Source organism: Symphalangus syndactylus, chromosome 6 (genome assembly GCF_028878055.3).
Source record: "Symphalangus syndactylus isolate Jambi chromosome 6, NHGRI_mSymSyn1-v2.1_pri, whole genome shotgun sequence".
NCBI lineage: Eukaryota > Metazoa > Chordata > Mammalia > Primates > Hylobatidae > Symphalangus > Symphalangus syndactylus.
This window is the reverse complement of record NC_072428.2, coordinates 24,874,765-24,898,934: the sequence shown is the minus strand read 5'-3', so window position 1 is coordinate 24,898,934 and position 24,170 is coordinate 24,874,765. Positions and strand designations below refer to the sequence as shown.

Here is a 24,170-nt window from a genome sequence, read left to right as displayed (position 1 = left end):
AAAGAATCCAATAGCATGCAAAGGAGCTCTAATACATCTGGCAGCAGACTTGCCAGTGGAAACCTTACAGGCCAGGAAAGAGTGGCATGACATATTTAAAGTGCTGAAGGAAAAAAAACTTATTCTAGAATAGTATATCCAGCAAAAATATCCTTCAAATGTGAAGGAGAAATAAAGACTTTTCCAGACAAATACAAGCTGAGGGAGTTCATCAGCCAGACCTGTCCTACATGAAATACTAAAGGTACTTCCTCTGTCTGAAAGAAAAGTACATTAATGAGCAATAAGAAACCATCTGAAGGTACAAAATTCACTGTTAACGGTAAGTACACAGAAAAACTCATTTTATAACACTGTAATTGTGGTACGTAAACTACTTGTATCCTGAGAAGAGAGAGTAAATGATGAACCTATAAAAAGTAATTGCTACAATAACACTTCAAGACATAGACAGTATAATAAGATATAAAATAGAAACAAACATTTATTTTTTATTTTTTAATTATTTATTTTTTTTGAGACGGAGTCTCGCTCTGTTGCCCAGGCTGGAGTGCAGTGGCGCAATCTCGGCTCACTGCAAGCTCCACCTCCCGGGTTCACGCCATTCTCCTGCCTCAGCCTCTCCGAGTAGCTGGGACTACAGGTGCCCGCCACCACACCCGGCTAATTTTTTGTATTTTTAGTAGAGACGGGGTTTCACCGTGGTCTTGATCTCCTGAACTTGTGATCCGCCCGCCTCGGCCTCCCAAAGTGCTGGGATTACAGGCTTGAGCCACCACGCCCGGCAGAAACAAACATTTAAAAAGCAGGAGGATGAAGTAAAAGTTTAGAGTTTTTATTAGTTATCTCTTTGCTTGTTAGTTTATGCAATCAGTGTTGTCATCAGTTTAAAATAATAGGTTGTAAGATAGTATTTGCAAACCTCATGATAACCTCAAATGAAAAAACATACAATGGATACACAAAAAATAAAAAGCAAAAATTAAAACATACCACCGGAGAAAATCACCTTCACTGTAAGGAAGACAGGAAGGAAGGAAAGAAAGAAGAGAAGACCACAAAACAACCAGAAAACAGATAATAAAATGGCAGGAGTAAGTCCTTACTTATCAACAATAACATTGAATGTAAATGGACTAAACTCTCCAAAAAGACTTAGTGGCTGAATGAATTAGAAAAAACAAGACCCAACCATCTGTTGCCTACAAGAAACCCACTTCACCTATAGAGAAACACATAGACTTAAAGGGTTGGAGAAATACATTCCATGCAAATGGAAACAAAAAAAAAAAAGAGTAAAAGGAGCTATACTTATAGCAAACAAAATAGATTTCAAGAAAAAAAACTATAAAAAGAGACAAAGGTCATGTAGTGATAAAGGAGTTAATGCAGCAAGATGATACAACAATTGTAAATATATATGCACCAAATAGATATCTAGAGCAGCCAGATATATAAAGCAAACGTTATTAGAGCTAAAGAGAGAGGTAGAACCCAATACAATAATAGCTGGAGACTTCAACACCCCACTTTCGTCATTGGACAGATCTTCCAGACAGAAAATTAACAAACATCAGACTTAATCAGCACCTATAGACCAAATGGACCTACTTGATAGATATTTACTGAACATTTCATCTGACAGCTGCAGAATAAATATTTTTCTCCTCAGCACATGTTATCATTCTCCATGACAGACAATATGTTAGGTCACAAAACAATTTTTTAAAAATTCAAACAAGTCTAAATAATATCAAGCATATTCTCCAACCACAATGGAGTAAAACTGGAAATCAATAACAAGGAATTTTGGAAACTATATAAATACATGGAAATTAAACAACATACTCCTGAATGATCATTGGGTCAATGAAGAAATTAAGAAGGAAATTGAAAAATTTCTTGAAACAAATGTTAAAAGGAAACACAACATACCAAAACCTATGGAATAAAGCAAAAGCAGTACTAAGAGGGAAGTTTATAGCAATAAGTACCCACATGAAAAAAGGAGAACCAAAACCTGAACAGACCAATAATAAGTAACAAGATCGAAGATGTAATAAAATCAAGTTGGGTGCGGTGGCTCACGCCTGTAATCCTAGTCCTTTGGGAGGCCGATGTGGGTGGATCACCTGAGGTCAGGAGTTGGAGACCCACCTGACCAACATGGCAGAACCCCGTCTCTACTAAATATACAAAAATCAGCCAGGCATGATGGCATGCACCTGTAATCTCAGCTAGTAGGGGGGCTGAGGCAGGAGAATTGCTTGAACCTGGGAGGTGGAGGTGGCAGTGAACTGAGATTGTGCCACTACACTCCAGCCTGGGTGACAAGAGCAAGACTCTATCTCAAAAAAAAAAAAAAAATTAAAGGCTGGGTGCAGTGGCTCACGCCTGTAATCCCAACACTTTGGGAGGGCAAGGGGGGCAGATCATGAAGTCAAGAGATCAAGACCTTCCTGGCCATTATAGTGAAACCTTGTCTCTACTAAAAATACAAAAATTAGCTGGGGGCCTGGTGGTGCATGCCTGTAGTCCCAGCTACTCGGGAGGCTGAGGCAGGAGAATCACTTGAATCCAGGAGGTGGAGGTGGAGGTTGCAGTGAGCGAAGATTGCGCCACTGCACTCCAGTCTGGTTGCCAGAGTGAGATTCCATCTTAAAAAAAAAAAAAAAAGTAATAAAATCGCCCAGTAAAGGAAAGCCCAGCACCCAATGGATTCACTGCTGAATTCTACCAAACATTTAAAGAACTAATACCAATCCTACTACACTATTCTGAAAAATAGAGGAGGAGAAAATACTTCAAAATTCATTTTACAAGGCCAGTATTACCCTGATACCAAAACCAGACAAAGACACATCAAAAAAAGAAAACATAGGCCAATATTTCTGATGAGTATTTATGTAAAACTCCTCAACAGAATACTAGCAAACCAAATTCAAAAGATCATTCTTCGTGACCAAGTGGGATTTATCCCTTGGATGCAAGGATGGTTCAGCATACACATGTCAATCAATGTGATCCATCTTATCAACAGAACGAAGAATAAAAGCCATATAATCATTTCCATTGATACTGAAAAAGCGTTTGATGAAGTTCAACATCATATCATGACAAAAACCCTTGAGAAACTGGTTATAGAAGGAACATACCTGAACATCATAAACGCCATATAGGACAAACCCACAGCTAGTATTATATTGAATAGGGAAAAACTGAAAGGCTTTCCTCTAAGATCTGGAACATGACAAAGATCCCCACTGTCACTACTGTGATTAAGCGTAGTACTGGAAGTCCTAGTTAGAGCAAACTACCCATCTTACAAGGGGTTAATAACCAGAATGTATAAGGAGCTTAAACAATAGGGAAAAAATGTGATTTTAAAATGGGCAAAAAACTTAATAGACATTTCTCAAAAGAAGATGTACAAATGGCAAACAGGTGTATGAAAAGTTGTTCAACATCATTGATCATCAGTGAAATAAAAATCAAAACTATGAAGTGATGTCATCCCACCCCAGTTAAAATGGCTTCTATTAAAAAGGCAATAACAAATGCTGGCGAGGAGGCGGGGAAAAGGGAAACCTTGTACACGGTTGATGGGAATTAAATTAGTGCAACCAGTATGGAGAACAGTTTGGAGGTTCCTCAAAAAACTTAAAGTAGAACCACCATATGATCCAGCAAATCCCACTGCTAGATATACTCCAGAAAAAGGAAATTAGTATATCAAAGAGATATCTGCACTCCCATGTTTATGACAGCACTATTCACAATAGCCAAGATTTGGAAGCAACTTAAGTGTACATCAACAGACAAATGGATTAAAAAATGTATATATACACAATGGAGTCCTATTCAGCCATAAAAAGTGAGATCCTGTCATTTGCAACAACATGCATGGAAAGAAGAGGACATTATATTAAGTGAAGTAAGCCAGGCAGAGAAATACAAACTTTGCATGTTTTTACTTATTTGTGGGAACTAAAATTAAAACAATTGAGCTCATGGAGATAGAGAATAGTATAATGGTTACCAGAGTCTGGAGAAGGGTAGATAGGTGGGGGAGAGGGCAGTGGAGATGGTTAATGGTTACAAAAATAGAGGTAGATGGAATGAGTAAGATGTATGTGATAGCACAATAGGGTGACTGCAGTCAACAATAATTTATTGTGCATTTAAAAATAACTAAAAGAGTTTAATTGGATTGTTTGTAATATAAAGGATAAATGCTTGAGGTGATGGATACCCCATTTACCCTGCTGTGACTATTATGTGCTGTGTGCCTGTATCAAAATACCTTATGTAATCCATAAATATATATACCTACTATGTACTCATAACAATTAAAAATATACCAAGTAATAAGGCCCACTCCTAATAGTTTTAGACCCAGAGAAATAAAGTCTATATACCACATGCTTGTGTATTTAAACATTATCAATCAAGGTAATACTAAATAAAATATGTTGATATTCTATCTTAAAAATATTTTTTCCTTTCAAATACACCTTCATATAGACCTGGAGGACCAGGATTAAATTTAGAATTCTTTGAGGCAGGGCCTTTCGAGGATGATTAGATCATGAGGGTGGAGCCCTTGTGAATGAGATTAATGCCCTTATATAAGGGACACTGGAGAAATCCCTCACAATTTTATTTTATTTATTTTTTTTTTTGAGACAGAGTCTTGCTCCGTCACCCAGGCTGGAGCACAATGGTGTGATCTCAGCTCACTGCAACCTCTGCCTCCCAGGTTCAAGAGATTCTCCCACCTCAGCCTCCCAATGGGGTTTCACCATGTCAGCCAGGCTGGTCTCAAACTTCTGATCTCAGGTGATCTGCCTGCCTTGGCCTCTGAAAGTGTTGGGATTAAAGGCATGAGCCACTGTGCCCCGCCTCCCTCACTTCTTTCACAATTTGAGGACAGAGTAAGCCATCTATGAAGCAGGCCCTCACCAGACAATAAATCTGCTAGTGCCTTGATTTAGGCAATAAATCTTTGTTGTTCAAGCAACCCAGTCTATGGTTTTTATGTTGTAGTAGTCCAAATGGACTAAGACAGAGTCCTTGGGCTTCTATGCCCAAATGCAGCGGTACAGAGACAGCTACCACTTATCCTACCTTGCTTCTCTTTCTACCCCCAGCCAGAGATATAAGCTTCCCCTTGACTTCAGGTTGTCTGGGCAGGGGATTCTTGTGTCCTGAGCCCCTAAAAGGAGGAGTGAAACATAACCTATAATGGGGCACATAGGAGCCTTATATGCAGATCCTCTTAGCTAAGGACGTGGGGTATGGCAATAGAGAAGAGACCAAGAGCACTCTCTAAAAGCAGGCAAGGTGTGCTGTGGTTTGAATATTTGTCCTGTCTAAAACTCATGTTGATATTTAATCACTGTTGTAATGGTGTTAAGAGGTAGGAGTTTTATGAGGTGATTAGCCATGAGGGCCCCACCCTCATGGGTAGGATTGGGACCATTAGAAAAGGGCAAGTTCAGTTCCCTCTTGCTCTCTCTTGGCCCATATCCCTGCTATGTGAGGATACAGCATAACCCTCCTCTTCAGAGGATGCAGCGTGCATGGTGTCATCTCGGAAGCAGAGATACTGGGCTCTGACCTGCTTGTGCCTTGATCTTGGACTTCACAGCCTCCAAAACTGTGAGCCAATAAATTTCTGTTTTTTGTGAATTACCCAGTCTCAGATATTTTGTTATAGCAGCATAAAGTAGACTAAGACAAGGTGTAAATTAATTGTAATATATATTTATATTATTGTACCATCTATTCTGGTTATTTGCTATAGTTATGTTCTTCAAAGTTGCCACACACACTGAATTAGCAAATACCGAAACATTGATCCTAGGGGAAATGTAGGGTTAGGTTCCTGAGAGCCTCTGCTCACACAGTTTCCTCAAGTGATCAATAAAAGACCTTGTTTTATGTTTGTTTTTGTGTAAAACATGTTATTTAATATATATTGTTGATTTATTTAACAGTAAACTTAGGACCAAGTTTAATGCCTGAGTGAGTTACATAAGCATATGTGTTTTCCCCATAAGGCACATCATGGGCTTCTTGCTCTTAGGAACACTAAACAACACTTAATACACTAATTGGGAGCCATTTGAAATGGCAAAATTGCCAACAAAAAGTACAAAAATGCAAAAGTCATGGCACTAAATAGACTGTGAAAAGGATACTTGCAGTATGAGAGCTGAAAGAAGGAGGCATAGCTTTACCTTGCTTAATTTCAGCTGGGAATATGCATGTCAAGTGACTCAAGTTTTTCACCACTCTGCACATGTCACCAATGACCGAGAAAGCATTGCTAGTATTGATTTGGGGGTTACAAATAAATTTTAGGAAGTAGATGAATTTGCAAATGTGGAATCCGTGATTAATGAGGATCAACTAATTATATTAGAGGGCTTGCTATGATGGCCCTCCTCTTCCACCACACTGTTTTTTTTTTCATAATGCAGATATTTGATAGATATTCATAAAATAAAAACCCAAAATACCATTGCACTCTGAAGTTAAAGAAAAGTTTCTAAACAACTCTTGACTCAAAGAAAAATATAAAATAAAAGGAACCATATTTAACAAATGTTATGTTAGAATCTATGAAATACAGCTAAAATAATTATCAAATAAAATTTATAGTATTAAATACTTATGTAAATAAGGAGAAAAAAAATAAATGAATTAAACACCCAGGTAAAAAGTTAGGAAAAGGAAAACAGAGTAAATCAAAAGAAAGCAGAATGGAGGAATTGATATGAAGGTAAAAGCAAAAGTAATGCATTAAAATACAAAAAAAAGTAGAACAAACAAAAAGCTGTTTTGTTTTGTATTGTTATAACATTATTGCAGGTTACATTGCATGTTGCAGGGGTTTGATGTATAGATTATTTTGTCACTCAGGTGATAAGCATAGTACCCCCAATTTGTAATTTGTTGATCCTCACCCTCTTCCCACCCTCCACTCTCAAGTAGGAACTGGTGTATATTGTTCCCTTCGTTGTGTCCATATGTACTCAGTGTTTAGCTCCACCTTAATAAATGAGAACATGCAGTACTTGGTTTTCTGTTCTTGTATTAGTGCACTTAGGAGAGTGGCCTCCATCTCCATTCATGTTGCTGGAAAGGAATGATCTCGTTCTTTTTTTTTATGGCTACATAGTATTCCATGTTGTGTTAATATATGTACCACATTTTCTTTATCCAGCCTAACGTTGATGGGCATTTAGGTTGATTCCTTGTCTTTACTATTGTGAATAGTGCTGTAATGAACATACACATCCATGTCCTATGTGTCTTTGTGGTATAAGGATTTATAGTCCATTGGTTTTATACCCAGTAATGGGATTGCTGGGTTGAATGGTAGTTCTGTTTTAAGTTGTTTGAGGAACCACCAAACTGCTTTCCACAGTAGCTGAATTCATTTGCATTCCCACTAGCAGTGTATAAGCATCCATTATTTTTTTACTTTTAAATGATAGTCATTCTGACTGTATACCTCATTTTTTAAAAAATTCAAATTTTGTTCAAAATATATTGACTCATACTGCGTTATTTGATTTTTACAAAACACTGTGAAGTATATGGACATTTTTTATTCATTGACTAAATATTGTAACGTGTCAGGCACTGTGCTAGGTGCTATGGATTCAGTGGTGAATGTGGACAAAGGTCCTTACTCTCATGAGTAGCTTATAGTTTGGCAAATATTCTTTTCATTTTTCAAATGAGGAAATTTTATACGGTTGAATAACTTTTCTAGGATCACAAGATTTGTAATAACAGAACCAGAATCAAAACTCAATTTTTAGTATTTTAAAAATCAGTGTTGCTCCAGTTATCTCTTGTATCTTTAATTTCCCCTTTCCATTAGCTTTTTCCACTCATCCAGTAAAAGGTCTTCAAAAATATTCTCCATTGACCTTGGTTCTTCGAACTGTCACTCCTTTCTTCTTGCCAAACATTAATTGACTACTATCCATTGGCTTCTCAGCCCACTCCCTTTCACCACTGTCAGTCTTCTAAACGGTGACTACTGAAGTGGCCAGTGTTCCTTGTTTGCCAAATGTAGTGGATTTACTGTGACATCTCATACTGTTGTAAGTCTTGAAATTTGAAATTTCTTCCTCTCTAGGCAGGAGCATGTCTTTCCTGATTATCTTCTTGCTTGTCTGACCACTGCTCTATTTTCTTTTCCAGCATCTATTCATCTATGTGATACAAATGTCACTGTGCTTCTGAGTTTTATTTGACCCTCTTCACTTACCAGGAAATCAAAGATTCTTCATCTGAGGCTCAGAGGACTTTGGAGGTCTGTTAGCCCCTCAATTATATGCAAATTTTTATAAGATTCTTAGAGGAGTTCATAACTCAAGTTGAGACAGACTGCTCTCTGTGTATTCCTTTAGCTTTATCTGCTGCATGAGTGACTTCCAAATTTATGTCCTCTGCTTCCTACGTTTCCCCTTGTCTGACTCCCGCCTTTGATCTTCAGCAGCCTCAGCATAGTTCCTCAGGAGGGCTGCGGTAGCACAGTAGTTTCTTTATTGCTAATCTCCCTACCTATATTCTTACCCATTCCATCCTACTATCAGTTTAGAATTTTTTTGTCTTTGAAACAAAAATATGATTATGTCGCTATCATGAAAATAATGTGGAGTTTTAATTAGGGGCAAATCCACATTTCTTGGCATACTAAAAAACTCCCTATGATTTGACCCCAGTCTAGCTTTTCAACTTCATCTCCCTTTTCCCTGTCCAACCATTCTTTCACTCATTCTTGGTCTGACTTACAGTTCTGCTTTTCATAACTCTAATACCCATTTTAGTACTTTGTTGCCTTGTATTTGCTACTTCCCTCTTCCTGGAATACCCTTCCCTTCCCAATCCTACACAGTTTCTCCATAGCCAACTCTATGCATCCTTCAAAACCTAGTCATATATCACCTTTATTATAAAACCTTCCCCAACTTACTCCAAGTGAAAACTTTTTCATGCTGTCATCTTATTCGTGCACCTCATCCCTCGCAATGCATTATAATAAATTGTTGGCATGCCTACTCTTTACCATTAGACTGTGAGTCCCTCAAGGATAGGGATCCCCATTTATTCATCATGGTATCTTCATTGGCTGGTGCAATATATGGCTTGTTGTAAGGTAATAAATAATTTTTTTTTGATGGATAAACGTTTTTACAATGCCAGTCTTACACATGGGTTATATTTTCTCTAAAGCACAAAACCTTAAAAGAGTTTAAAAACATTTTAAAAACCATGTTTCATTTGTTAACTTGCATAAAAGATCAATGAATCGTTGACTGCTTCTTTAGGCAATATTTTACTAAGCAATAGGTGGCAGTAGTGTGTTGTACTTGACTTTACCTTTGTGATGATTTTTTTTCAGCTTTCATAATCTTAATGCAGTGTCAAAGTGTAAAGGACACAATTGCAGTACTCTGATACCTAACTTTTTGTAACGATCATGTTTTAAGCAAGTGAGCATCTCATAGAAAATAAAGCAAAACAACAACAAAACACAGCCAAAGTCAGTCAATGTGCATCTCTCTCTTGCCTGTCTCAACTATATTCAGATTCATTAGAGAATTACAACTGCATGGTCTTAACAGCATTTCCTCACCAACTGTTTAACAGCTGCTTCAAAATAACAGTGATTTGTAATAATGAAAATTGAAAATTATCTCAGAAGATATGTGTTTCTTTTTTTTTTTATTTTCCCCCAAGTTGGAGTCTTGCTCTGTTGCCCAGGCTGGTGCGATCTCAGCTCACTGCAACCTCTGCCTCCCAGGTTTAAGCGATTCTCCTGCCTCAGCCTCCTGAGTAGTTGAGATTACAGGCAGTTGCCACCATGCCCGGCTAATTTTTGTGTTCTTAGTAGAGACAGGGTTTCACCATGTTGGCCAGGCTGGTCTTGAACTCTTGACCTCATGATCCTCCTGCCTCGGCCTCCCAAAGTGCTGGGATTATAGGCGTGAGCCATCACGCCTGGCCGGATATGTATTTCTTGGTATCCTAAGAAGCCTACTTAGGCCTTTATTTCAAAAATAGTGTATTGAGTTCATTAACTACAGTTATTAAATGCTCAATTTGTCTTCTTTTACTCTTTTTTTTTCCCTGTCAATATTAAGGTCACCTATCTTGTTTAGTGAGCTTCATTTAGTTGACTGTCTCTCATCATTAGGTATTTAGAATTAAGGATTGTTACCACCTCTCCAGCCTTACGCATGTAATCCCATCATTAATTTTGAACACCTATATATGAGAATGTTACATACCTGTATACCTATATATGTTAGTATATTTCATTTCACTTGTTGTTTCCTGTAGCTTATAAAGTTAAATCAGTTGAAGTTTTATTTAAAGAGCAGTTATACATTTTAGGTCCACAGGAGCATTTCTGCAAATAAAAGAAATAGATAACTTTTATAGGAAACAGTTTTAGCATTGATTCAAATAAGAGTTAGATAATCTGTGACATTTTCTTTCTCATATCTTGTTTACTGTTTTTTTCCTATCTCAGGGGTAAAGCACCCAAGGGAATTCAGACACTGAACTAGTATCATTAATATGGCAGAATGATCAATTAATAAAAGAAAAGCATGAAAGTGTTGACAGAACACACTACTTAATTAGTACCTGATGGCCTTGGTGGCCAGAGCAAGAGCTCTGAGTTGTTGTAGGAGAGCCCCTCTGTAGGATCTGTATGTGTACGTCGCCACTCTTATTAAGCAGGGATGACTTTAGTTTGACATCAGTTTCTTGAGTCCTTAATTGTATAAAAAAACATCTTTTCCCTGAACCCAGAGAGTAGGTGAAGTCAGCAAGTACCCTCCCTACTGCTAATCATCATCTGGGGAAATTGGAGGTAAAGGGTTGATACCAGAATTCTCTCTGTAGCTCATGTTGAATATATCCTCGAAGACTTATTTGATTTGCTTTGGGGGAGTGGAGGTATCTGGGTTTATATTTATATTAGATATTATGTAACCCACTGCACAAGATTTAAAATTGTTTTTATATCTTATGTGCAGTCATACAGGAACAGGGATTATGCTACACTCGCATATATTCAAAAGAGAAAAAAGGCATGTTACTAACAAAAGGAATTGGTGTAACATTATATTTTAGAGTTAGTAAATCTCACAGTTTAAGGTATATTATAGAGGTTTTACAAAAGGTTTTGCCATAAATTTCCATGGATTCAATAATTCAACCACATATCTTAACCTTTTACATTTCTTTATTTTTGTGAATTCAGTTTCTGCAGATCTATCTCTTAATTCTTCCTTTTTTTTTTTGAGATGGAGTCTCGCTCCGTCGCCCAGGCTGGAGTACAGTAGCACAATCTCAGCTCACTGCAACCCTGCCTCCTGGGTTCAAGCGATTCTCCTGCCTCAGCTTCCTGAGTAGCTGAGAGTACAGGCGCACGCCATCACGCCCAGCTAATTTTTGTATTTTTAGTAGAGACGGGGTTCCAACATATTGGCCAAGCTGGTCTCGAACTCCTGACCCTCATGATCTGCCCGCCTTGGCCTCCCAAAGTGCTGGGGTTACAGGCGTGAGCCACCATGCCCAGCATCTTTTTTTTTTTTTTTTTTTTTTTACTTTAAGCTCCAGGATACATATGCAGAATGTGCAGGTTTGTTACATAGGTATACACGTGCCATGGTGGTTTGCTGCACCTATCAACTCATCATCTAGGTTTTAAGCCCCTCATACATTAGGTATTTGTCCTGACGCTCTCCCTCCCCTTGTCCTCCACCCCTCGACAGGCCCCAGTGTGTGTTGTTCCCCTCCCTGTGTCCATGTATTCTCATTGTTCAGCTCCCACTTATGAGTGAGAACATGTGGTGTTTGGTTTTCTGTTCCTATGTTAGTTGGCTGAGAATGATGACTTCCAGCTTTATCCATGTCCCTGCAAAGGACATGATCTCACTCTTTTTTATGGCTGCATAGTATTCCATGGTGTATATATGCCACATTTTCTTTATCCAATCTATCATTGATGGGCATCTGGGTTGGTTCAAGTCTTTGCTATTGTAAATGTGCTGCATAAACATATGTGTGCATGTGTCTTTATAGCAGAATGATTTATAATCCACTGGGTATATACCCAGTAATGGGATTGCTGGGTCAAATGGTATTTCTGGTTCTAGGTCCTTGAGGAATCGCCACACTGTCTTCCACAATGGTTATTTGCAGAATTAGAAAAAACTACTCTAAATTTCATATGGAAGCAAAAAAGAGCCTGTATAGTCAGGACAATCCTAAGCAAAAAGAACAAAGCTGGAGGTATCACACTACCTGACTTCAAACTATACTACAAGGCTACGGTAACGAAAACAGCATGGTACTGGTACCAAAACAGATATACAGATCAATGGAACAGAACAGAGACCTCGGAAATAGCACCACACATCTTCAACCATCTGATCTTTGACAAACCTGACAAAAATAAGCAATGGGGAAAGGGTTCCTTATTTAATAAATGATGCTGGGAAAACTGGCTAGCCATATGCAGAAAACTGAAACTGGACCCCTTCCTTACATCTTATTCAAAAATTAACTCAAGATGGATTAAAGCCTTAAATGTAAAACCCAAAACCATAAAAACCCTAGAAGAAAACCTAGGCAATACCATTCAGGACATAGGCATGGGCAAAGACTTCATGACTAAAACATCAAAAGCAAGTGCAACACAAGCCAAAATTGACAAATGAGATCTAATTAAACTAAAGAGCTTCTGTACAGCAAAAGAAACTATCATCAGAATGAACAGGCAACCTATAGAATGGGAGAAAATTTTTGGAATCTACCCTTCTGACAAAGGTCTAATATTCAGAATCTACAAGGAACGTCAACAAGTTTACAAGAAGGATCATCAACAAATTTACAAGAAAAAAACAAACAGCCCCATCAAAAAGTGGGCAAAGGATATGAACAGATACTTTTCAAAAGAAGATATTTATGTGGCCAAGAAACATGAAAAAAAGCTCATCATCACTGGTCATTAGAGAAATGCAAATCAAAACCACGAGATACCATCTCACACCAGTCAGAGTGGCGATTATGAAAAAGTCAGTAAACAATAGATGCTGGCAAGGCTGTGGAGAAATAGGAATGCTTTTACACTGTTGGTGGGAGTGTAAATTAGTTATCTTAATTCTCTATTTGAAAAACACCAATACCTACCACAAATATTGCACAGCTTTATTGTCTTTCGGTGTTCTTTAGTCTCTTCTCTCTCTTTTTCAAAACATTATCCTTCCTTTTCCTCTCTTTCTTCCTCCTTCTCTTCTGTTTTCTTATTCCCCTTCTCCCACTGTCTCCTCTTTCTTCACTACCTCCCCCTCTTCCCCTTCCTCTGCCTACCTCTCCCATCCTCCTGCTTCCCCCCCTCACTTCCTCCTCTGTTTTTCTCTTTTGCTGCTGCTTCTTGGAGCTATCAGGGATCGCAGAATGAATCTCTCAATTTTGTCTCAAAGGCAGTCAGGGGTATAGTGATATTTAGCAGAAGTTTTAAAAATATGTTCAGAAGACCAAGAGGTCTGTTTAAAAATATTAATGGTATTAAAATGGCTCTTCTGGAGAATGGAGGCAATCATTAGAGATTTGGTAGACCCAAGGGATGTACGTTTCTTCATATTGTTCTGTCGTGTGGCTGGCTACATAAACACACTGAAACATCACTTTAAGGCACTCTCTGAGAACCATGGGGCTGTCTATGTTAAATGCAGGATTCCATCATAAATAAATTTATAGGATTATTCACAAAGATTCCATAGCAAGGGTTGCCGTTACATTACGGAGCCAAATTCTGAGCTCTAGGAAAGCATATTGTTTTTGACTAGATACAGCCCTGTGTCACTTCAAGGTCGGGATATTTTCCGAGAAATGTGTTGTTAGGCAATTTCACCCTGTGAGAACATCACAGAGTGCACTTACATAAGCCATCCATATATAGATGGTATAGCCTACTACACATTAGGCTTTGTGGTATAGCCTTTTGCTCCTAGCCTACAAACCTATACAATATGTTACTGTACTGAATACTATAGGCAGTTGTAACATTGTGGTATTTGTGTATCTAATATATCTAACCATAGAAAAGGTACCGTAAAAGTATGCTATAAAAGATTAAAAATGGTACATACCTGTGTAGGGTCCATACCATCAGTAGAGCTTATAGGACTGGAAGTTGCTGTGGGTGTCAATGAGTGGTAAGTAAATGTGAAGGCCTAGGACATCACCGTACACTATTGTAGACTTTATAAACATTGTACACTTAGGCTACACTAGATTTATACAAAAATATTTTTTAAATAACTAGCCTTAGCTTATTGTAACATTTTTTACTTTACAAAGTTTTTTAAAAAAATTATAGAGACATGGTCTTGCTCTGTCACCCATGCTAGAGGGCAATGGTGTGATCATAGCTAACTCCAGTGTTGACCTCCTGGGCTCAGGTGCTCCTCCCACCTCAGCCTCCTGGGTAGCTAGGACTGCAGGCGTGTGCCACCATGCCTAGTTAATCTTGTAATTATTTTGTAGAGATGAGATCTCACTACCTTGCTCAGGCTGTTCCTGAAGTCCTGGCCTCAAGTGATCCTCCTGCCTTAGTCTCCCAAAGTGCTGGGATTACGGGCATGAGCTGCCACACCTGGTTCCACTTTATAAAGTTTATAAAGTAGGTTAGTTTACAACAGCATTTCCACAAACGTGAATAATTCATTGTACTGTGACATTATAACAGCTATGATGTCACTAGGCGGTGGGAATATTTTAGCTCCATTATAATCTTATGGGGCTGCTATTATATATGCAGTTTGTCATTGACTGCAGTGTCGTTATCTGGCACATGATGGTATTCTCTTTTAAATTCTTAACTATTCACTAGCATTCCCAAAGGACCTGATTAAGGTAATTTTTTTTTTTTTTTTTTTTTTTTTTTTTTTTTTTTTTTTTAGACGGAGTCTCGCTCTCTTGCCCAGGCTGGAGTGCAGTGGCGCAATCTCGGCTCACTGCAAGCTCCACCTCCCAGGTTCACGCCATTCTCCTGCCTCAGCCTCTCCGAGTAGCTGGGACCACAGGCGCCCGCCACCACGCCCGGCTAATTTTTTTTTTTTGTATTTTTAGTAGAGACGGGGTTTCACCGTGGTCTCGATCTCCTGACCTCGTGATCCGCCCGCCTCGGCCTCCCAAAGTGCTGGGATTACAAGTGTGAGCCACCGCGCCTGGCCGATTTTTTATAGATTCTTAAAAATCACAAATGTTCTTTTCAGTTAATGTGCATATATGCGTGTGTGTGTGTGTGTGTATGTGTATATCATTCTTTTTCATGAAGAAAAATGTTGGGGATTGCTCTTCTAGTTGTATTACTGAACTGAACTTGGGTCTGCCCATCAGTTTCACCAAAGCCAAACAGTTACATCAAGATTTGCAGCGAGAGAAAGTGAGACACTTATTTCAGGGTGCCAAGCAAGGGGAATTGGGCAGCTCATGCTAAAGACCCAACCTCCTCTATGGCTTACTTATAAGGGTTTTTAAAGGTAGGGAAACAGAGGTTATGTTACATGCAAAGACATACATCAACACATGAAGTATATACATTGGTTTGGCCTAGAAAGGCAGGACATCTTGAAGCAGGGGCTTACAGAATCATAGGTGGATTCAAACATTTTTGATTTGCAGTTGGTTAAGGAAGCAGAGCTTTGTGTAATACTTGGGGTCAGCAGAAAAGAATATTAGGTGTGTCCCATGGGCATGACTTCCTCCAGGCCACTCAGGAAGAAATTTAGAACAAAGAAATATGGTCAGAGTTCAGTCTTCAGTTTCTTCTTATCTGAAGTCTGTGTACCAGCAGATTCATTTGGTGGTGGTCCAGGTTTCTGAAAAACAACTCAGGGCCATATGTTAAGATGTTTTCTTTAGTTTCCCTGGATGTTACAGGAAAGGGGTCTCAGTCTAGACCCCAAGAGAGGGTTCTTGGATCTCATGCAAGAAAGACTTCAGGGTGAGTCCATAAAGTGAAAGCAAGTTTATTAAGAAAGTAGAGGATTAAAAGAATGGCTACTCCATAGACAGAGCAGCCCCGAGGGCTGTCGGTTGCCCATTTTTGTGGTTATTTCTTGATTACATGTTAAACAAGGGGTGGATTATTCCTGTCTCCCCTTCTTAGACCTTATAGGATAACTTCCTCATGTTGCCATGGCATTTGTAAACTGTTACGGCTCTGGTGGGAGTGTAGCAGTGAGGATCACCAGAGGTCACTCTCGTGGCCATCTTGGTTTTGGTGGGTTTTAGCTGGCTTCCTTACTGCAACCTGTTTTTTCAGTGAGGTCTTTATGACCTGTATCTTGTATCAACCTCCTATCTCATCCTGTGACTTTAGAATGCCTTAACCATCTGGGAATGCAGCCCAGTAGGTCTTAGTCCCATTTTACCCAGCTCCTATTCAAGATGGAGTTGCTGTGATTCACACACCTGTGACATAAGGAACCAAACATTTTGTGACTTTAACTTCCTTGGCTATTATTTTAAGCTGTTATGACCTTTTGCTTACCAAGTTGCTCATTTACTTCTCAGGCTAGCTGAGTGCCTTGAATTTTCCTTGAGGGAACTTAAGATTTTCCTTTATTTCCAAGCTGGGGGTGGAAATAAAAGCAGCAGACCCCAGAGAGGAATGCCTGTGCTGTCTCAGTTGTCAGATATTGTGGTCAGATTTATTAATGCCTTATTACTTATATAATTCTCTCAAATTGACCTTTACAATTTTATCTCATAGCAGATGTCTGAAGAAATGAGTTTTTATTATCTTTAGAGGTAATGAGTGCCTCAAGCAATAGTGATTATTAGACTCATAAATGCATGCAAACTCTAAATAAAAATGACCCATAATAAGCTTTTATTCAGTGTTTATGTGTATGCTGCTCTTTGAAATTCCTCAGTGGTAATCTGTTTGGAATATGTGTCTATTGTAATGTCATGGAAATTCAACAGTGGTCATACTGGGGCTTTGCAAGACAGTACTTGAGTGGGACCTTCCCCAGAATCACTGGCAAAAAAAAAAAAAACACAAACACCAACCAAGTCTCTTTTTGCTGAGATTCTGATCTCTTGTTGTTATGACACATATTCCCTTTTTGTTAGTACAGAATTGGTATGTGAAACATTAAAACTGTTTTCTTTCAGGAAGAGTAGAAGGAGAGTAGAGAAAGCGGCATTAGGAATTCTTTTTTTGTTTTTTTTTGAGACAGAGTTTCCGCTCTGTTGCCCAGGCAGTGCAGTGGTGTGATCTCAGCTCACTGCAACCTCTGCTTCCCAGATTCCAGCGATTCTCCTGCCTCAGCCTCCCGAGTAGCTGAGATTACAGGCATGTGCCACCACACCCAGCTAATTTTTGTATTTTTAGTAGAGGCGGGGTTTCTCCATGTTGGCCAGGCTAGTCTCGAAGTCCTGACCTCAGGTGATCCGCCCGCCTTGGCCTCCCAAAGTGCTGGGATTACAGGCATGAGCCACTGCACCCAGCCAGGAATTTTTTTTTTTTAAGGATTCGGCCTTTCCCATATTTAAGTCTCATAGCTACTGTCTTAGTCCATTTCATGCTGCTATATCAGAATACCACAGACTAGCTAATCTTTTTATTTATTTGAGACAATTTTTTTGCATCACTCAGGCTGGAGTATAGTGGTACAATCATGGCTCACCATAGCCTCAATCTTCTGGGTTCAAGGAGTCCTCCTACTTCAGCCTCCAGAGTAACTGGGACTGCATGCTACCATGAAAATTTGTTGTAGAGATAAGTTCTTGTTGCCCAGGCTGGTCTCAAACTCCTGGCCTCATGCAGTCCTCCCGCCTCAGCATCCCAAAGTGCTGGGATTACTTACAGGTGTGACCCACTGCACCCAGAGTGGTAATTTATAATGAACAAAAATGTATTGGCTCACAGTTCTGGAGGCTGCGAAGTCCAATATTAAATGGCCAGCATCTGGCAAGAGTTTTCTGTTTCCTGCCCTCCCATCCCATGACTAGCAAACTCAAGCACCTGCTACATAGGTAAAAGGGGGACCAAAATTAGCCTTTTATAAGGAACCCACTCCAAAAATATAACAGTCTATTCATGAGGGCAGAGCAGTCATGGCCCAATCACCGCTGAAAGGTACTACCTCCTAATACTGTCACAATGACAATCAAATTTAACATGAGTTTTGGATTGGGCACACGTTCAAATCATAGAAGCTACAAATCCTTTTTTTTTCCAAATGTATTCTTTTGAATGCATTCCTCTTAGTGTTTGTTTACTCTATATCTCATTCCTCAATTTGCAAAGTATTTGAAGGAAGATCATTGGGCTGAAGCATTTTCATATCATTTGTTCATAGTTTCAGTGTAATAATAGAATGACATAGTAAATACTTGTTCACTAGGGAAGAGTATGAGAGAAAAGGCCCTTAAGTGCAGTACCTCAGACTAAACCTAAAATTTATCTCTCCTCCTATAATGTGCTGACTAAAATCAGTAAGTTTCAGATTTTGTACTTTTAGGGAAAGTATTAAACACACAACTTAAATATACAAATATTTATGAAGTATACTTCTGCAAAGAGGCACTGTGCTAATCTTTGCACAGATATGGATATAGTTAAAATACAGTGTTTATATATTCAGTGTTTAATACTTGTAATAGATAAAGCTTGAATGGTAGGTTGTGGTTCTTATATTGTAGGACTTTACTTTTAAGGATAAAGAGTTTCACTGTAATTCACTATGCATTAGTTGGCCTTTTAAAATTTATGAGCTGGGGAATGACATGGTCAGAGTTATGTTAAGATGAGTGACTTTGAAGCAGGTAAGATGGACTGGAAAGCTGTTAGAAGATGATTGCTGGAGACTAGTTAGGAGCTAATGTTGGTCTGTACTAGGTTTGGTATTGGAATAGAAAGGAAATTATGTAGGTAGAATCTATAGATTTGCCAGTTCATGGGAGGAGGGAAAGAGGGGTTACCCTAATATTGATAGTCTGGATTATTAGAAAAATTTTTCCCCTGTCATCCATTAATTTAGCATTTATTGAGCCATGGAGTTATTTAACAGAGCAAGGAATTTGACAGGAGGAGAAACAAATTTTAGAGTCTGGATGATATATTGGATATCAAACATATTAAACTTGTGCTGACAAGGTAGCTTCTAGAAAATATTTCAAAATTTGGTTCTAGAATTCAAGAAAGTTTGAAGCTAGAGATAGAGAGCTAGCATCCTATTGATGGTACTAAAACTCATCTATTAATACATAGGGAAAACCAAAGTGCTATGTCCTCAAGTGCCACATTGATAAATCAAGTAATATTAGCCTATTTGGGGATTTCTGTGTAATCAGATTTGCCCAGAGTCCTTTTTCATGGTTTATTGTTACTTCTTATGTATAGTTTATATTTGATATATCAAAACAGCACAATCACAAGTGTGTAGTTAAGGATTAATGTATGTAGGCAGTTTACTATAAAGCTCTTCATGTGTTTACTGTAAAGAAATATCATTTCAACTTTATATGTTGTGTAGCCAATAGAAAAGATCATTTGGAGCTAATGAATATATAATTTTCACAAGGTGGATGGATTACTTGAGTCTTGGAGTTGGAGACCAGCCTGGGCAATATGGAAACCTCGTCTCTACAGAAAATACAAAAATTAGCCAGGTGTGGTGGTGTATGCCTGTGGTTCCAGCTACTCGGGAGGCTGAGGTGGGAGGATCGCTTGAGCCTGGGAGGCAGAGGTTGCGGTGAGCCAGGATCACTCCATTACACTCCAGCCCAGATGACAGAGAGAGATCCCATCTCAAAAAAAAAAAAAAAAAAAAAAAAAAAAAATATATATATATATATATATATATATATAATTTTTCACTAAAACCTTTTAGAAGTTGCTAGAATTTTCACACTGCATTGTATGATGCTATTTTCATAATTTTACATGCTTCATTTCTTAGTTGAAAAACTTGTTTCTGTGCTAAACTTATCAGTGGATATCATCATTAGTGTTAAGTAGGTGAAGCCTGATACAAATTATGCCACTCTCTTTAAAAAAAAAAAAGTCATCAGGTTAAAATACCACTGGCATATTGTTCAGATTTCATCAGCATCTTCATCTGTGACATAAGATGGTATTAGTACAAACAGTGGAATGAAGAAGTTGACATTTATGATTAGTGAACGAAAGGTATCAAATATAAAAAAAATTCCGACTTGAAACACATTGCAATTTTCATTGTGGTGTTACAGGTTACTGGATTTTTTTCCCCTCTTTTTGGTGTACGTACTTGGAAGGACGCATCTGTCACAGGAAAATTTTTGTGAAGCACTTATCTTCTGACTTGCCCATGAATTCCGTGTTTCAAGCAGTCAAGGCAAACAGTGTGCTTCCCAAATTTTAGCACGCGTTAACAGTTGCTTGGAGAGCTTGATGAAACACAGATTCTGGAGTCTTCCCTCTGAAGATTTGAGGTGAGGCCCAAGAATTGATATTTGTAACAAGCTCTCAGATGATGCTGATGCTGCAGTTCTGAGGACCACATTTTGAGTAGCACTGAGGTGACACATTGTGACAGTCACTCTGGAATTAGTAATTTAGAAAGCACTTAGACTTAATATGTAGAGAGAATTTAAAATCAAAATAAAATATTTCATATTGGACAGCCCATTGCCATAAAATCTCAGCTGATGAAAATTGAGATTTCATAACTGAAGTGTTACTTATCCATGAAATAGTCATTTAGAAAACAGATAACACATACCAATCCTGATGAAATATTATATCATTTCCTGTATATCTTTTGTAGTACCATGAATGATCCTCTATTTTTGTATCAAGAAAGTTTCTTAATCTATTTTTGTGTTAGTTTTTCTTATTCTCAATGAATGATATGGTAATTTAAAGAAGAATTTAAGTTTATGTAATTGAAAATTTTCCCAAAAATTTGAGGAAATTACTTAGATCATACAGTTATAGGTGTGAAGTCATTTCAGAGTAATAAAACAGCAGTTTACTGAAATTTTGGAAATAGATGTCTTTGTATAATAAAGAATCACACAGATACTATCACTCTCAGTATTTTTAATATTGTGACATATTTATGGTATTTTAATTTTGGATGCATTTCGGCTTTCTACTCAACAATGCTTAGCCTTTTAAAGTGTTTTGAAATTATTAGAGTTGGCAAATGTGCTTGAAAGTAATAAAACAATTTCCATAAACTAGTGCGTAATTCAAGCTTTTCACTAATTCATGTTAGTTTTTCCATTAATTTTCTGGTTTTTGTTGTACTTGTTTTTCTATTAATGGAAGAAATTCCTTATTTTTCCTTTATGGCTTAGAAAGATTTGCTAAATTCCTTTTTAAAATTTTAGACATGTCTGAAGATGGTTTTTCTGTTGATATTGTCAACATAAAATGAAAAATGCACAGATCTTAAGTGTTAAGTTTGGTGAGTTTGATATCATGTAAACACCACCCCAAATAAGATACAGCACATTTCTGTGCCTCCAGCAAGTTCCCTCATGCCCCTCTTTCTTAATTTCCACTACCTGTTCTCACCTGGAAACCAACTTTTTGGTTTCTATCTCCACAGATTAAATGTACCTAAATTGGGATTTCATGTTCATGTAATCATACAGTATGTACTTTTTGTTCTTGCTTCTTTTACTTAACATGTATTTTAGATATTCATTTATGTTATTGAGTGTGTCATAATTTGTTCTTTTTTAATTGTTGAGGAATATTTCTCTTCTGTGGATTTAAATAAAATGTATTTACCTATTCTGCAGTTGATAGACATTTATGGTTCCAGTGTTTTAATAAGACTTATGAATAAGACTGTTAATCTATTCTTTTATTAATCTTTTCGTGGATGTGTGATTTTCATTTTTATTGATCACGGAGTAGATGTATATGTAACTTTATAAGCAATTGCCAAATTGTTTCCTGTCAGCAGTTTATGAGAATTCTGGTTATTTCATATCTTATCAACACTTGGTGTTATCAGTATTTTTTTTCTTTTTCTTTTTCTTTTTTTTTTTTTGAGACAGAGGCTTGCTGTGTCACTCAGGTTGGAGTGCAGTGGCATCATCTACGCTCACTGCAACCTCTACCTCCCCAGTTCAAGCAATTCTTGTGCCTTGCCTCCTGGGTAGCTGGGACTACTGGTGCGTGCCACCACACCTGGCTAATTTTTGTATTTTTAGTAAAGACTGGGTTTCACCATGTTGGTCAGGCTAGTCTCAAACTCCTGACCTCAGGTGATCTGCCCACCTTGGCCTCCCAAAGTGCTGGGATTACAGGCATGAGCCACCGCCACACCCAGCCAGTCATTTTTATTTTAGCCATTCTTTTAGGTATATAGTAATATCTCATTGTGATTTTAATTTGCATTTTCCTAATAACTAATAAAAAAGTTTGTTATTTCCTAATAACTAATAAAAAAGTTCATGTGTACATTGTCTGTTCATCAGTTTTCTTTGAAAAAGTATCTGCTCAGTTTTATTCATCTGGTTTTTAATTAGTTTTGTCTTTTTATCATTGATTTTTGGGTTTTATTCATGTATTCTGATACAAGTCCTTTGTTAGAAATATATGCATCCAGTATTTTCTCTCAGTCTGTGGCTTGTTTATTCATTTTCTCAGTGGTATCTTTGATTAGCAGAAGGTTTTAAAATTCGATGAAGTTCAGTTTATCAATTTTGTGTTACAGAGTTTATGCTTTTTATTTTCTGTCAAAGCACTCTGTGCCTACCCTAAGAGGCAAAGATATTCTCTTGTTGCCTTTATGGATTACTTTTATGTGTATGATTCATTCTGAATTAATTTTGGTTTATGGAATTAGAGAGATTGAGGTTATTTTTTCCCCCACAGGGATATCCAGTTGTTTCGAAACAATTTGTTATATACTTACCTTTCCTCATTGAATTGCTCTGGCAGCTTTGTCGAAAGCTTTGTTGAAAGTCAGTTGACCATATATGTATGGTCTGTTTCTAGGTTATCTTTATGCTAGTACTACAGTCTTGATTACTGCTGAAATTTTGATAGGGATTGTATTAATATATCAGTTTGTCCATTTTCCCCAAACTGATATATTAATTAATGCTTTAGATTACATCTGTCTTTTATTTGATAGGTGAATGAATGAAGTGGGACTAGCTTTGGGCTCTCAAGAGTAGGAAGGTTTTTGGCTAGTGGGGATTAAAAGAAATTAAGGGCAAGAAATAAAATAAGACTTGACAGCAGAAGGAAAATGACTATGGTCTTTTAGGATCATAATGAGTCTACCTCCCACAGGATAGCTCAGATTTAGAAATAATAGGAACAAAATTAACATAGGCTTTGAGATCAGAAAGTCTTTAAACCTAGGATTAGGGGCTTGTTTTCCCATTGGCAATAGAGAAAAATACCATGTTTTTAAGAATGTGTGTAATGACACCATTTTATGAGTAGCCCTTGTAATTGAAACTTCTTCTTAAAACATTCTAGTGTCTTGCATTCCAATTTTAAATCATAAATATATTTGGACTGGGTTTTAATTTCTCATAGCAGTAAAAACAAACTTAAAAACTTGGGCGGTTTCAAATATTTATTCTTTTATAGTTCTGGAGAAGTCCAAAATAATTATAACTGGGCTAAGTTCAAAGTGTTGGCAGCGCTGCACTTCCTCTGGAGGATCTGGTGGAGAATCCATTGCTTGTCTTTTCCAGCTTCTGGAGGCTGCAGGCATTCCTTGGCTTGTGGCCACTTCACTGCAGTCTTCAAGGGCAGCATTTCAGATAACTCTCTCTCCACTGTCTTCACATCACCTTCTCTTCTGTGTGTCAGCTCTCTCTCTGCCTCTTTCTTCTAAGAACACTTTGAATACATTTAGGGTCCAACCAGATAATCCAGCAAAATCTTCCCATTTCATGAACTACAACGTAATCATATCTGTGAACTCCCTTTTTCCAAATAAAGTAACATTTACAGGTACCAGATATTGGGACTTTATATATTTGGGGGCCATTATCAGCCTACCACAGACAGTTATTCCTTTTCTTAGACCTTCACTTTGCTCAGAAAGTTGCTGTCAAAACCCATTGGACCAAGGCTTTAAGCA

The 24,170-nt window shown here is 37.8% G+C and overlaps 2 protein-coding genes across 8 annotated transcripts in view; one reads left to right on the top strand and one right to left on the bottom strand.

Moving 5' to 3' along the window:
• The window catches only part of IMMP1L (inner mitochondrial membrane peptidase subunit 1), a 130,605-nt gene that overhangs the window by 2,229 nt on the left and 104,206 nt on the right, over positions 1-24,170 (bottom strand). Inside the window, exons 11-12 of one of the 3 annotated variants that reach the window (XR_010121495.1) lie at positions 10,317-10,438; positions 5,145-5,215 (exon numbers count right to left, since the gene is read on the bottom strand). The gene's annotated coding sequence lies outside the window, so the exon portion shown is untranslated. Of the gene's footprint in view, positions 1-5,144; positions 5,216-10,316; positions 10,439-23,643; positions 23,985-24,170 lie in introns of those variants that run through there. The other 2 variants (XR_010121494.1, XR_008658402.2) reach the window with 2 other exon arrangements.
• Positions 1-24,170, top strand: part of DNAJC24 (DnaJ heat shock protein family (Hsp40) member C24) — a 90,916-nt gene that overhangs the window by 18,569 nt on the left and 48,177 nt on the right. The gene's annotated exons all lie outside the window — the stretch shown is intronic.